This window comes from Notolabrus celidotus, chromosome 12, assembly GCF_009762535.1.
Source record: "Notolabrus celidotus isolate fNotCel1 chromosome 12, fNotCel1.pri, whole genome shotgun sequence".
Lineage (NCBI taxonomy): Eukaryota > Metazoa > Chordata > Actinopteri > Labriformes > Labridae > Notolabrus > Notolabrus celidotus.
The window spans coordinates 30,878,610-30,888,655 of NC_048283.1; the positions used below are offsets into that span (position 1 = coordinate 30,878,610).

The 10,046-nt window shown below is 40.7% G+C and overlaps 1 long non-coding RNA gene across 1 annotated transcript in view; it reads left to right on the forward strand.

Moving 5' to 3' along the window:
- Positions 1-3,996: 3,996 nt before the first annotated feature.
- Positions 3,997-10,046, forward strand: part of LOC117823237 — an 11,722-nt gene continuing 5,672 nt past the window's right edge. The window contains exon 1 of the long non-coding RNA XR_004633347.1: positions 3,997-4,103. This is a non-coding gene — a long non-coding RNA (uncharacterized LOC117823237). The remainder of the gene's footprint in view (positions 4,104-10,046) is intronic.

A 10,046-nucleotide genomic window follows, 5' to 3' on the forward strand; every position in this document is an offset into this window, starting at 1 on the left:
TCCATCTGGTTGTTATCAGGCTGCGATCACAGCTCAGGGCTCAGCTCATCTCAGCTTTGAACCCACCCAGCAATATTACCTGGAGACAAAGAGATCTATGCCTTCATGTTTTTTAACCCTGTCCTTGGATCATCCTTTTACGCCGACCACTTTGTCTCTGGAATAGTGGGAAGATGTGTCACCGACTGTTTCCTTGCGTTGGCTAAACATACAATGGGAGGTATGAGATATAATCTTGGCACAGTCGAGTAGAATGATTAAGAAAAAACACCCACACAATCCCCTCGATGATTCTCCACTGATGCAATGAGAGACTCTGTACTCATTCTAAACATGTAAAGATGTGTTTCTTCATTCTGGGAAGATATGATTCACAGTTTCTTAATCAAGTGTCTTTTTGTCTTTATTAGCATATTCCCATAATAGCTGCAGCTTCAAAATGCATAGTGATGAATATGCTCATTGACATTGGTTCTCTTTACCTGTTTAAATATATCAAATATGCATTCTGGATTTTAAGTGAGGAACATATCATTAGATACTTCTATAGAGTTCACATTTTGCACTATATATATCACACAGTAACCTACAGTTGAAAAATGTTACTCCCCTCCCGTATGAGACATGCATCCAGATACATTCACATACACCCAGATGGCTAAAGTAGCAGGTTGTGCTGGGCCTCTTGCTTAAAAGTTTATCTTTTTGTTTTTACTTTCAGTTGTAGGCTAGTACTCTGAGGTCTATACAAAATATTTTAATGTTGATGCCCATTTCTGTCTTGTCAGATAAATTCCCAACATGCCAACAAGGTAAGCACAGGAGCGACAGAAACCTACGGTGGCCAAAAAGGGCAGACAATCTACAACAGCCTGAACAACCTTTTTTAGATGAAACGTGAAGCGACATTAACAGCAACATAGCTCTCAAGTTTTGAAATTAGTTCAGAGTGCAGACAGACCTCAGCTGTATCCGAAAGCACTCCCTATCCACATAGAGTCTGCAATGCGCATGTGCATCCTTTTCTTTAGAACGTAACGTTGTTGCTTTGTTTTACCCGGATACAATGATGCTATTTTTTGATTGGCTGTTGGGTAGCTATATTCCTTTCATTCTTTTAGAGTAGCTAGTGCGTGGAAAACTCATTCCGAAGGAAAAGTGGCGCAACTTGGTGGCCATTGTCCTAGTAATTATTGTGCGTGAGAAATACAAAGTGTGGCATGTGAGCGTGTGAACAGATTGAATGAGAGCCCTGCAGCAAGCTCGCTACAAACATATGAAGATGCAAAGTGAACAGTGAACAGATTGGTCCTTGACAGGACAGAGAAGAAGACCAGACACTGAAGTTATCTGTTTTGAACCCTGTTACAAGTGTCTGATGACCATGTCGTTCTGCCTACTGTTCCAAATCACAACTGTTTAAACATGTAAGTAAATCTTGCACATCTTCAATTGAGAAGTCGTTTCTGATGGACTGAGAGCTTTAAGGTAATTGCTGTTAAGTGAAGCTTCGATCAGCTATGGATCTCAGTTAGCCCTGTAGCTGGTTCTACTACCTGGTATCAGGTTCTGAGAGAGACCATGTGTTTACTTCTCTTACAACCACGGACTCGTTAGATCCCCAGGAAACCAAGGTTATCAGTTATAACTAAGGGTGTAATGATTCATCTACTACACTGATGTATTGATTTATATTCCTATGATCTGTGCTCGGCAAGTTGGCCTTCCGGACAACATATATTGATCTAACATCGTTTTAAAAGGTAATAAATGGATTGTATGGATACTAGGAAATAACACACTGGATTGAAGCACGGCAGAATTTATATGGATGTGTTTTTACACTTTTAATGATAAAAACGTTAAACGTTACTCAATTCAGGCTGCCTGTTCGTGACTTCATCACCTCTCACCAGCAGACAACAAAACATAGCATGGCGGCTGGCAGAGGAGAAGCCGGCGACTGAGAAATGATCAAGCCACCATTGCGGTCCAGTGTGTGGAAACACTTTGGCTTTTGCAAAGACGGAGATGTTCTAAATAAGTCGCTCGCTGTTTGTAGGATATGTAAAGGTCAAGTAAAGTTACCACGGCAACACCACAAATCTATCCAACCACCTACAAAGCCAACCGTCCAGTCACCTCTTGCAGCGTTCATCAAGGTAGCATCAGCTCTGCAGAAGCCTCAGTCCTCACCAGCATGTTTAATCAGAGACTAGGACAAAACTCGGCTCGGGCGAAAAACATCCCGGCAACAACAGGAGTCTAGGACTGTCCAGTATCAAGGGATTTATTTCACAGTCACACTGGTTGAATTTTGGGCTAAAAAGTTACTGAACTGATTTCAAGTCGCTGAACCGTTTCGGATTGTATCGTTCTAAATGAACCAATATTGTCCTTTAATCGGCAACCACAAATTGTGATACGAATCGAATCATTGTTGAAAAGAATCGTCACACCCCTAATTATAACGTATAAAAAAAGCCAAAACTAATCATTTATAATACTGCTTTAAATACAAATGATAAGTTCAGTGGCATCTTCTTTGTCCCATCAATAATAAAACTGTCTCAGTTACTGCCCCTACAGGCATGAAGCACTTCAGTTAAAACATTTTGATTTGCAGATTTCATCTTTTGCAGTCCCCGTGACCCCGAACAGGATAAGCGGTCATGGTAATGGATGGATGGATGGATCTTTTCCAGTTGTTTTCTGCTTATTTGTGTTTTTGATTTGCATCTTTTATATATTTGCTGACTGTTAAAGTAGTTGTTTCGGCCATTTGCCCCACATTCTTTTAATTTGGAGTGCGTTTCATCTGTTGCGTTTCTCCCATTGAAGAGTGTTTAGGCTATTGCAGATTGTTTTGCTCATGTTGGCCACCAAAGAAACCAAATACCTAGTATATACAGAGTTTGTGGCTCCATCATTTTCCTCTTTTTTAATTCCAACTGCATTCAAAAGTGGTATTGTGTTCACATCAAATGTGAAACTTCCTTAATTATCACCTGGAGGAATGCAAAAATGTTTCATGTTCACGTGCTTAATTCATACAAATAACTTCATTCCATTCATGTGTACTCAAAGACGCAAATTGCGAGAGGGGAGAGCTTCCCATCAAATGCCCCTCCAGTCTGTAGTCATCAAACCAGGTTGAGCTTGACAACATTGAATGACAAGGCTGGTAATGCTAATTGGGGCAGTACTAACATGCTAGTTCAACCGATAGCTGTGAAAATTGTGAAAAGGATTTCACAATTTACCAGATAATGCTACCTCTTCACTCACTTTCCTGAATGCCAGCTCCTTTTAATTCCTGTTCCCATAAAATAAAGGTAGTGTCACAAAGTTAACGGAAGCTGCACAGAGATAAAATCAATTAGTCAGATTTTTCCAAAATGAATGAACCTCTGCAGTCTGTGCATCACATCATGTTACTGGGGAATCTGAACACTGGCTAGAATCGCCCAATTTGTGTCATTTGTGCTGCCCGACAAGAACTCTCTTCTCGTGTCTTTACATGTAATTCACTCGCGCAAATTATTTTAAATGCCTTTCTTGGAGGCAAAATGAACTATTTGATTGATCATTCATTTTTTGTCTGCTCACAGGTAGTGTCACAAAGTTAACGGAAGCTGCACAGAGATAAAATCAATATGCCTGATATTTTTTAAAATGAATGAACCTAAGTGATCTGCTCGTCACATCATATTACCAGAGTATCTGCACACTGGCAGGCTATCACACCGCTAATTATTTGCTGAAGTTACGATTTTTCAACTCTCATGAATAATCGAATGAAGGTAGTGGAATGTTGAACACGTAATTCACTTGTGCAAATGATTTTATATGCGTTTGGTTGAAGGCAACATAAGTTTTTGATTGAGAATTCATTTTTTGTCTGCCCTTGCAGCTAGGCTTGGTAGCCATGGAAAACTAGCATGAATTTGAATGTAGCATTTCCTCAGGACTCCATTTAACCCCCCCTCAGAGCTCTTCCAAAACGACGCCCCATTCACATACTATGATGGTCACTGATTAAAAACCGGTCCTCAGCACATCGTTTGCATTTTGCACTACGTCAACTCATGTCTCACTCAGCGGTAAGAAAACACCAAAACATTCTCATAGTGAAAGTTAAAAACACAAACAAACATGAAATGTACGCTTTGCAGGAGGCGGGCAGAACGGCAGGACAGGATTTGATTGGTTTCATCATTTGGCTCCTGATGGCAGGGATTGGTTGGTGTTTTCCCAGGTTTACTCCGGCTGTAGATAGAAGCTTTTTTTACCTCTTTTTTAAGAACACATTATGTATTAATTACCATCGGGACATAAAGATCATTTTAACCAGTATAACAAAAAGTGGATCTAAATCTGACTACCAGCCCCAGCTTTAGGTAAGTGGTGGTTGTTAGCATGCATGGCTAATTAGCTTACAAACTACACCTTGCCTTACTTCTGAGGCAAAATGGCTAATCATTAATTACATTGTTTAGTTAGGTTACAGGTGAAGTAAAAATTTTACATATGTCTATATTCTGACTCGCTCAATTCTCAATTCCGGCCACTAAACCTAGAAACAACATCTTAGCTAGCTACCTGGTTTCGCGGATTCCACTGTGGTTGCTTCTGTCTGTATCTGTCAGAACAAGGACTGGATCAGTGTGTCTCAGAAAATGGTTAGGTACAACAGTTGTTTTGGTCACAGTGATATTACTTGAGGCTGTGATTTATGTGCTTTAGTGATAGCTGTTATATTAGGAACACATACTCCAGGTGTGCACCGACACGAATTATGTCCAAGCAGCATCTTGTAGACTATGGTCAAACCTCTTCCAATTAATAAGAGACCAATGACAATAAATAAAGCCCAATGACAGAGCCAGAGTCATCAAATGTGTAGTAAATGCTGATAATAGATATGTATGCAAAAGAAAATGGTCCTTTAATAGAGTTTTTAACTGTAGATCTATAATAGAAAATTGGACATACATTCTAATTGAATACCTGGTTAAAAATGCACCCAGCACACCCTTATAAATCATCTGGAATCAGTTTTTTTCAAACTCCTCTCTCCCTCTCACCCACTTTACAAACACACAGCAAGGCTTTTTCAGTCTCTGATAAGTGTTAATAAATTACCTGAATTTGAAAATTAATGGCTAGCCGCCTGCTTCAGGGAGATATCATTGTGTTTCATGAATATTTTGATTTTGTGATTAGATCAAAATGCAGTGAATTCCTAAACAGCTCCCATGCCCAAGCTCCACTGATCATAAACTCTTCGCTTCTTAAGAAAAAAATCCTTTCCATGCAAATGTGCTGATATGGAATAATTAGAATGCGTTTTGCCAGTATTTTTCTGCAGTAACATTTGCATGACTTTAGATCTCACCCGACTGATCAGCTCCAAGCTGAGGGAAAATGTATGTTTTTGTGCAGCTTCCCCAAAATTTACCTTGCCGGGCGAGATAATGGCTTATATTGTGATGTTAAAGAGGCTTGTATTTACAAAAAGAAACAAAGGCGAGGCGGTTGCCAGTCCTGGAGGACATTGATTAGCTCTTCCTGTCATTTCCTATTCACACCCTGTATCAGTGGCATTCCAGCTCATCTGCTTTTGTGCTTGATAGGGATCAAATAGATTTCTACACATTGCCACAACATTTACAGGTACAGGAATGAGAGGAAGTAAAAGCATGAATAGCTGTTCAGACTTTGACTTTAAGATTATATTAATGCGCTACCTCCGTTTCCGCACATGAGGTGCCTAAATCTACTCCCTCTACTGTCACACATACAAACATACTCTTCAGAAATATCAAAACACGTATCACCAGTCATATACCAGGACACAATTAAACAGAAGGTATGGATTTATTGTTTACCTTGGATCTTTTCTTTTGCTACAACCACTGCATTATGTTCAGCATTCTCATTTTGTTTGGATATTCTGTTTTCTCCTGTTTTATTCTGGTGAAGACACTCTTACAGTCTGCAGTTGGCAAACAAGAATGTGTGTGTTGCAAGAAAAAAAACATACTCCATGTGAAGTTATGTGACTTCAGATCTTGTTAAGCCAAAGTGTGTCTTCATACAAAGAGTGAAGCTGATGGCTGCATGTGTGTTTGTGTGTGTGTGTGTTTGTATGTGAGGAGTCTTAGTGTGTGTGTGTGTGTGTGTGTGTGTGTGTGTGTGTGCCCAGCAGCTGTACAGGGCCCCAGGGACAGGCCTGTGTAGATTGGGTCTCCTCAACCCACAGCTCATTAGTGGAGAGTGAAAGGAATCCACACAGATGGCTGTCAACGTTCAAAAAAGTCGGCTGCGTGAGACATGTCAATTGAGGTTTAAATTCCTTCTGCTCATTCTGTGACATTGCAGTATTCAAGCAATATTTGTTTATTCTCCCCAAAAAGTACAAAAACACGGAGGCTTGGTGACATCTGAAAATGTGTTTTCTAATGAGCGCTCAGACTACTGAACAGGAGCCTGCACTTGTCATTCATCACCACAAATTACTCGTTCTAACTTGACATGTTTTCAGTGCTACAGATGACGGGCTTGTCTGTTCTGCAAACACTGAGAATGGTCTACGTTTAAACTGGAAATATGGCATTGAACAGTCCAGCAAGACAGCATGGAAAATCAATTAGATTGTTTACCTGTCAAAGTTGGAATGGGGGCCACACCATTGTTACAGCCACTCATCATTTTCACTGCAGCACTGTCACCTGCTCCCCTCCTGTTATTCAATTAATGCAACTGAACACACAGTTGTGATACACAACTTTATACGGCAGAGGTTTATTTGACCGCGCTCATTAAATGGTATACCATAAGTGAATGGAAATCTGCCCTTAACCTCATGAAAGTGAGACGGTTTGAATGGACAAGATAAAAGCTCTTGAATATGTGAAATATTTTCTGCTGTGACCATAAGTCAACAGTGAATAAAAATCACAGGGAAACCTGGCATATTGTTGTTGTAATTTAAATTAACCACTCGGCTGTTATCCCAACATTTCTGGTCATTAGATACAAAACCAATGTGGCAGAACAAACATGTTTAGATGCTGTAATGCATGTTTTGCATTAGCACTAACATCACTGTAAAGATCTTAAGGGTTAAAGTGAGAGAAACCTACAGTAACATCAGAACTCTACCATATTTGTTACATTAAATCTGCTTCCACTCCACAGAAACAGCCAAAGAATCACACACATCAAAAGCAGCTTTTTATGACACAGTACTTAAAACAGGTACGCTGACAAAACCAACTTGTAGAACAAACTGTTAGCGGATCAGGGAAGATTTTCAAAAAGTTGGTCCGGAAGAAGTCGACTTGCTCATTCACTGGAGTATGGATTAAAAGTTGCTCCGACCAGAGATGCTACTTTTCAGTAATTGTACATAACAGCAATCTGAACACCACTTGAGCTGACCTACTTATGGGGCTCAGAAACTTTTTATCCTGCAGCCAAGTCTAAAAATAACCCTGTGGCCAGTTTTAGATTCATCTCAATGGTAACCCTGACAGTTTTACAGAGTGCCAGTGACAGAGTCCTGTTAAGCAGCAGCAGCAATCTGCAACAGCTTAAATGCTGTCCACCGCATCACTTGACTCTCCTTTCGCTCCTTATGACACATATCTTTTTACTTCAATATTAGGGCAATTTTTTAATGGCATTAGTTGCACTGAACATGCATTTTCAGTGCTAAATACATTGAGTACAATGTCAATTTTTTCGCAACTGTAAGCTGAATATTTGTTATGCTCTGCAGCAAAATCATAGCAATCCCACCCTGCTATGAACGTGTTACTTAGCACTTCCTTGTTTAGCGAGAGTTGCTTTTGGAGCTTTGTGAAAAAGATCAATGAAAAGTAGCTCTCCTTTAATCAATTATTGTGAACAGAAGTAAAATGATTCTCTGAACAAATTGGTTTCATGTCCAGGCAGAATCACATGGAGTTTTTGTGTCCTCCTTTTTTGAATTTGTCTTTTTTTGTGTGTTTGTGTCATTGTGGAGACATTCTCTCTTGCTGTACACATCACTCCTTTAAGATGAGTCGGAATTACAGGCTTTTCATACAGCACATATTATGTTGCTTGGTGGGACTCCATTAGGCTGAATCAAAGACGACAGCAGCCTGCATGGAGCCACACAATAATGTGGCAGTCAGTGTTTCAGCAAATAAATAACCAATCCGCTGCTTACTGTACCACCCAATGCAAACTAACTAATTAAAAGATCAAAAGAGGATGTCGTCCGAGCAGTTTGATGATGCTTTTGTGCAGAATTGTAACACTGGAGTCGCGAATACTTGGCCAAAATAAGTGCAATGCTAATAAGGATCTAGAGCAGCTAGCAGTCTCGGCTTAGGCATACAAGAGGATGCCCAACCAAATCTGCTGCTGATGGAGAGAGTGCAATTAGGGCCAAAATGTTGTCCCTGAACTAAAAATGGCCTGTGGAGGGACTAACTGGATTTTTTTGTTGTTGTTGTTGTCGAATCTATGGTCCCCTTCCCTCACCACCTCCTTTCCTCCAGTATTCCTCCTCTCCTTTCAGAGCATCTTGGGAGCGCTGAGCTCAGACGGCGGGATTAGTCAAGGATCCATCTTGAGACGCAGATATGTTTTTGTGCGCAGACTTCCCCTGCTCTCTGCTGGCTTCTGCTTCACTGATTAAAACTCAAAACTCCACCAGAAATGGCTATTTGTTTTTGAGCTGTTTCCCCCTCCCTTTGTTGAGCTGTTTTGTCAGCCATCCCTCTAATTCAGCGCAATAACAGTCACAAGTAGGTCAAGACAATGCTGCAGCCGGCAGTGTCTCGGTCTCAGAGAGGACCAACTGCAACATGGAGGAGCCATCGGGCCGTTTAATATGCCCTCTGGTCTTTTTCTCTTGCACTGCCAAATTGGGTAAAAGTAGGTGGTGCCGCTACAAGTTTTCTCCCTCCACAATGCAAACCAATTTCAGGGTTTGTTTGAAAAGCACAGCCTTGCCTTACAAGAACAACTTTCTCCTTTTCCCCAACACTCTGAGTAGCATAAGTTCAGAGGACAGTTCCCTCATTGCTTTTGAGAAACACACACCTTAACAGTTGTTCACCTTGTAGTTAAGGGACTGTGTGTGCGCTCGCTGCCTTACCTGCCTGTCATTGTGAGTGACAGGAAGAAGTGGGGGGGGCGTTTGGCAGCCCAGCAGCTGGCTTCAACACCTGCACAATTGCACACGCATTTCCCATTGGGGACCATTGCGTTTCTTCCTTCGCTGTTAGCATGCACTGACACTTTACAAATATTTACTGTTTGCGCGTGTTTTGCTACTTACTTCTGGCAATTTTTTTGTTGAAATATTCATACTCAAACAGCACAGAGGGAGAACTACCAGCAAAAAGTCTCAAATGAAAATGGCCTTGTCTCTACACCTCATTATGGGAAATACTTAAGTAAAGCAATAAGATAAGGCTCAGTCCCTACATATAAAGTGGCAGGTTTTTGGCCTACACTGACATGCCTGTTATAGTCTCCATTAAACTTTCACAATTACTTAAATCAAGCAAGTTGACATTTAAATATTAATAGTCTCCACTTGCACACATTAAACAATTACATGTTTTGTGTGATTGTCAAGAGGGGTGAAAGAACGCCTCAATTTCCACTGCTACACGCACACACACACACAAATGCACATTCACAGCGCTGAAGCAGGTCCAGAGCAAATTTAATTTAGCGACATTCTCTCCTTCCCTCCATATCCTGGGCTTTTAAGACACTGAAGTGACTGTTCTTCGCCCGTGTAAAAGAACCCCATTATCAAAGCATTAAGATATGATTAAACTGACATTTTCTTGAGAAAACGAAAAGAGTTGGGAATAAAGGGAAGGAGAGAACTACATATTCCAGATCTTATCAGGAGGAAGGGGGGTTGGGGGGGTGTACATACTGATCTTTGAAGGAGCTTATTACAGAGAAAGCTAAGAAGACAAGCACAGTGGTGTACTGATCAGAGGTATGCAAGCCAAATGCACCTGCTA